The sequence below is a fragment of the Arachis ipaensis genome, chromosome B4 (assembly GCF_059453495.1).
Source record: "Arachis ipaensis isolate K30076 ecotype BB chromosome B4, ASM5945349v1, whole genome shotgun sequence".
Taxonomy (NCBI): Eukaryota; Viridiplantae; Streptophyta; class Magnoliopsida; order Fabales; family Fabaceae; genus Arachis; species Arachis ipaensis.
The window spans coordinates 122,037,658-122,043,405 of NC_142439.1; the positions used below are offsets into that span (position 1 = coordinate 122,037,658).

The 5,748-nt window shown below is 34.7% G+C and overlaps 1 non-coding gene across 1 annotated transcript; it reads left to right on the plus strand.

Annotated features, from left to right (window-relative positions):
* The first annotated feature begins 358 nt into the window (after positions 1–358).
* Positions 359–466, plus strand: LOC148569026 (small nucleolar RNA R71). Its single transcript, XR_015881517.1, has one exon. It is a non-coding gene; the product is annotated as a small nucleolar RNA R71 (small nucleolar RNA).
* Positions 467–5,748: the final 5,282 nt, after the last annotated feature.

Genomic DNA, 5,748 nt, shown 5'->3' on the forward strand with positions numbered 1-5,748 from the left:
TTCTCAGGATCATAAGCTTCTTCTTCAGAAGATGCCTCTTGAGTACTGTTGGATGCAGCTTGCAATTCATTCAGACTCTAAGAAATCATATTGACTTACTGAGTCAATATTTTATTCTGAGCCAATATGGCATTCAGAGCATCAATTTCAAGAACTCCCTTCCTCTAAGGCGTCCCATTACTCACAGGATTCCTTTCAGAAGTGTACATGAACTGGTTATTTACAACCATGTCAATGAGTTCCTGAGCTTCTGCAGGCATTTTTTTAGGTGAATGGATCCACCTGTAGAATGGTCCAATGACATCTTTGATAATTTAGACAGACCATCATAGAATATATCCAGGATGGTCCATTCTGAAAGCATGTCAGAAGGACACTTTTTGGTCAGTTGCTTATATCTCTCCCAAGCTTCATAGAGGGATTCACCGTCCTTCTGTCTGAAGGTTTGAATATCCACTCTAAGCTTACTAAGCTTTTGAGGAGGAAAGAACTTGGCTAAGAAAGCCGTGACCAGCTTATCCCAAGAGTTCAGGCTATCCTTAGGTTGAGAGTCCAACCATATTCTAGCTCTGTCTCTTATAGCAAATGGGAAAAGCATAAGCCTGTAGACCTTGGGATCAACCCCATTGGTCTTAACAGTATCACAGATCTGCAAAAATTCAGTTAAGAACTGAAAAGGATCTTCTGATGGAAGTCCATGAAACTTGCAGTTCTGTTGCATCAGAGAAACTAATTGAGGTTTAAGCTCAAAATTGTTTACTCCAATGGCAGGGATTGAGATGCTTCTTCCATGTAAGTTGGAATTTGGTGCAGTAAAGTCACCAAGCATCTTCCTTGCATTGTTATTATTTTCGGCCATGTCTCCTTCTTTTTCGAAATTTTCAGTCAGATTTTCTCCAAAGAGTTGTGCTTTAGCTTCCCTTAGCTTCCTCTTCAGAGTTCTTTCAGGTTCCGGATCAGCTTCAACAAGAATATTCTTGTCCTTGTTCCTGCTCATATGAAAAAGAAGAGAACACAAAAGAAAATATGGAATCCTCTATGTCACAATATAGAGATTCCTTATGTAAGTATAAGAAGAGAAGAGTAGCAAAAGAAAAAGATAAGAATCCAAACACAGGAGAGAGGAATGGGTTCGAATTTTTGAGTGAAAGAGGGGTGTTAGTAGATAAATAAATAATTAGAAGGAGATGAGAGAGGGAAGAATTCAAAAATTAAACAAAATAATAAAAAAATATTTTTGTTTTTATTTTAAAATTAAAGTTAAAATTTGAAAATTAGAAAGAAAAATGAAATTAATTTAAATTGAAATTTAAAACAATTAGTTAATTAAAATTGAATTTTGAAAAAGAAGGAAGGGATTTTCGAAAATTAGAGAGAGAGAGTTAGTTAGGTACTTTTGAAAAAGATAAGAATCAAACAAAAAGTTAAGTGGTTAATTGAAAAAGATTTGAAAATCAAATTTTGAAAAGATAAGAAGTTAGAAAAGATTTTGAAATTAATTTTGAAAAAGATGTGATTGAAATTTATTTTGAAAAAGATTTGAAAAAGAAATTTAAAAAGATTTGATTTTGAAAATTAAAGTTGATTACTTGACTAACAAGAAAAAAAAAAGATATGATTTTAAAATTTAAAGATTGAACCTTTCTTACTAGCAAGTAACAAACTTAAAAATTTTTGAATCAATCACATTAATTGTTAGTAAAGATTTTGAAATTATGAAACAAAATAAGAAAAAGATTTTTGAAAATCAATTTGAAATTTTTGAAAATTATGAGAGAAAAATGAAAAAAGATTTGATTTTTGAAAAAGATTTGAAAAAGATAGAATTTTGAAATTGAAAATTTGATTTGACTCATAAGAAACAATTAAATTTAGAAACTTTTTGAAAAAGTCAACTCAAATTTTCGAAAGTTTATGAGAAAATGGGAAAGATATTTTTTTTTATTTTTGAATTTTTAATGATGAAAGAGAAAAACAATAAATTGAAACAAAATATCAAAATTATGAATCAAAACAACTAATGCATGCAAGAACACTTTGAATGTCAAGATGAACACCAAAAACACTTTGAATGTCAAGATGAACATCAAGAACATATTTTTAAAAATTTTTAAGAAAAGAAAAACATGCAAGACACCAAACTTAAAAATTGTTATTCTCTAGACACTAATAATTTGAAAATGCATATGAAAAACAAGAAAAGACACAAAACAAGAAAATATGAAGATCAAGCAAGAAGACTTACCAAGAACAACTTGAAGATCATGCAGAATGCAATGCATGGATTTTCGAAAAATGCAAAAAAGAGATAAGCATGCAATTGACACCAAACTTAAAAACTGACACAAGACTTAAACAAGAAACATCAAATTATTTTTTTTATTTTTATGATTTTATTAAAATTTTTGGTATTTTTCGAAAATTAATTGGAAAAGAAAAATAAGGATTTCAAAATTTTTAATAAGAATTCCAGGAATCTTGCAATGTTAGTCTAAAGCTCCAGTTCAGGAATTAGACATGGCTTACTAGCCAGCCAAGCTTTCAGTGAAAGCTCCGGTCCAAAACACTAGACATGGCCAATGGCTAGCCAAGCTTTAGCAGATACAAATCAGACATACAACAACTGATACTTCATTCAACTTGCTTCTGTGCTGATGAGTGGAAGCCTCGGTCCAAAAGAATTAGACATGGCTTTACAGCCAGCCAGGCTTCAACATGTTTCATGAAACTCTAGAATTCCTTCTTAAAAATTCTGAAGAACATAAATTAAATTTTTTTGAAAAATATAATTTTTTTGAAGAATTTTCGAAAATAAAAATAATAAAAACAAAAAGCTTAAAATTAAAATAAAATTACCTAATCTGAACAACAAGATGAACCGTCAGTTGTCCAAACTCGAACAATCCCCGGCAACGGCGCCAAAAACTTGGTGCACGAAATTGTGATCCTTAACAACGGCGCCAAAAACTTGGTGCTCGGAAAGTAATTCACACACTTTGTCACAACTTCGCACAACTAACCAGCAAGTGCACTGGGTCGTCCAAGCAATAAACCTTACTTGAGTAAGGGTCGATCCCACGGAGATTGTCGGCTTGAAGCAAGCTATGGTCACCTTGTAAATCTCAGTCAGGCGGATTCAAATGGTTATAGAGAATTGATAATTAAAACATAATTAAAATATAAACTAGGATAGAGATACTTATGTAATTCATTGGTGAGAATTTCAGATAAGCGTATAGAGATGTTTTCATTCCTCCTGAACCTCTGCTTTCCTACTGTCTTCATCCAATCATTCCTACTCCCTTCCATGGCAAGCTTATGCAGGGCATCACCGTCGTCAATGGCTACATCCCGTCCTCTCAGTGAAAATGGTCCAAAATGCGCTGTCACCGCACGGCTATTCATCTGTCGGTTCTCGATCATACTGGAATAGGATTCAGTCATCCTTTTGCGTCTGTCACTACGCCCAGTACTCGTGAGTTTGAAGCTCGTCATAACCATCCCTTCCCAGATCCTACTCGGAATACCACAGACAAGGTTTAGATTTTCCAGATCTCAAGAATGGCCGCCAATAATTCTAGCCTATACCACGAAGACTCTGATCTCATGGAATGGAAGGCTCGATTGTCAGGCGAGGCAACCATGCGTCATGAACCAGAAGGCTAAGAGATATGAACTTAAGCGATTGCAAGTAGAACGGAGGTGGTTGTCAGGCACGCGTTCATGGGTGAGAATGATGATGAGTGTCACGAATCATCACATTCCTCAGGTTGAAGAACAAGTGTATATCTTAGATAAGAAATAGGCTTGAGTTGAATAGAAAAACAATAGTAATTTGCATTAATTCATGAGGAACAGCAAAGCTCTACACCTTAATCTATGGTGTGTAGAAACTCTACCGTTGAAAATACATAAGAACAAGGTCCAGGCATGGCCGAGAGGCCAGCCTCCATGATCTCAGAACTAAACGTCCAAAGATGAACAAAGAATAATCCAAAGATGTAAATACAATAGTAAAAAGTTCTATTTATGCTAAACTAGTTACTAGGGTTTACAGAAATGAGTAAATGATGCAGAAATCCACTTCTGGGCCCACTTGGTGTGTGCTTGGGCTGAGCATTGAAGCTTTCATCTGTAGAGGTCTTCCTTGGAGTTGAACGCCAGTTTGTAACCTGTTTCTGGCATTTAACTCTGCTTTGCAACCTGTTTCTGGCGTTTAACTCTAGAATAGGGTAGGGAGCTGGCGTTGAATGCCAATTTACATCATCTAAACTCGGGCAAAGTATGAACTATTATATATTTCTGGAAATCCCTGGATGTCTAATTTCCAACGCAATTGAGAGCACGCCATTTGGACTTCTGTAGCTCCAGAAAATCTACTTTGAGTGCAGGGAGGTCAGAATCCAACAGCATCTGCAGTCCTTCTTCAGCGTCTAAGTCAGATTTTTGCTCAGGTCCCTCAATTTCAGCCAGAAAATAACTGAAATCACAGAAAAACATACAAACTCATAGTAAAGTCTATAAATGTAAATTTTATTTAAAAACTAATAAAAATATACTAAAAACTAACTAAATCATACTAAAAACTATGTAAAAACAATGCCAAAAAGCATATAAATTATCCGCTCATCAGACGTCCACTGTGAGAGGAGGGGAGCTGAGGCATTATGACCATCATCTCCCCTAACAAGGGACAACCGTCAAGCTAGTGACGTTAAAGAAGTGCTTGTTGGGAGGCAACCCAACCTTAGGTAACTCTTTCGTAATCTTTTCCAAATAAATGGTTAGTTAGACTTTTATGTATTGCAAGGAATTAAGTTTGATGTTGCATACCAATATGATTGAGTTGAAAAAAGAACAAAATCAACGGTGAATGTATGGTACTAAGTTTGGTGTTCCACCATTAATTGAGCACAAAGTAACCCTTGAGACAATCATGAATGGTCACTAATTCCAAACAATCACAAAAGTGAATTAACTTTGCATTTCATTTGTTTACTTTCTAGTTCTATAGTTTTATTTTCTCTTAGAAGTGAAGCACGTGTAGTTTCATGCATGCATGAAAAGCTTAAATATGCATTCTGCTTGTGCATAGAAGGATGAGCAAGAAACTACGTTTGGTGTTCAGACACCAAAGTTAATTCAAAAAGTCAAAAGCATACATGCATGATAACTATCTTTTAAGTGCTTGGGAACAAGCAACTTTCAAAGTTTGTTGTAGGCAGTCATTTTATTCCTCTGAGGAACTAGGCATCATCATCCGGAAAGACAAAGAAGGACATAGAAGCCAATAGTGATGGTAAGAAGGAGTGAAGCAAGTGGATACCAAGAGGTTGTATCGTCAACTAATTGTCTTTGGTTTAAATTGCTTTGATTTAAAGTGCTACTGTGCCCCTGTTTTGTTTAGTTTTCCTTTACCTTAATAACCATGATTCATGACATTTCATAGCACCATACTCTCGAAAAATTGCTTGCACCCAATATCTCTAAGAATGCAACAGAGAATTATTCTTTGAAAGGACTAAGAATGCAAGTTTTCCAAGATCTAAGGACTAACAAGCACTGGAATCCTTGCATAATCATACCAATTGGAGTTCACCCCATGATGAGCAGATATTTTATACGCTTTTTGACATCATTTTCATATAGTTTTCAGCATGTTTTGTTTAAGTTTTAATATATTTTCATAGGTTTTAGTGCAAAATTCACATTTTTGGATTCTACTATGAGTTTATGTGTTTTTATGCA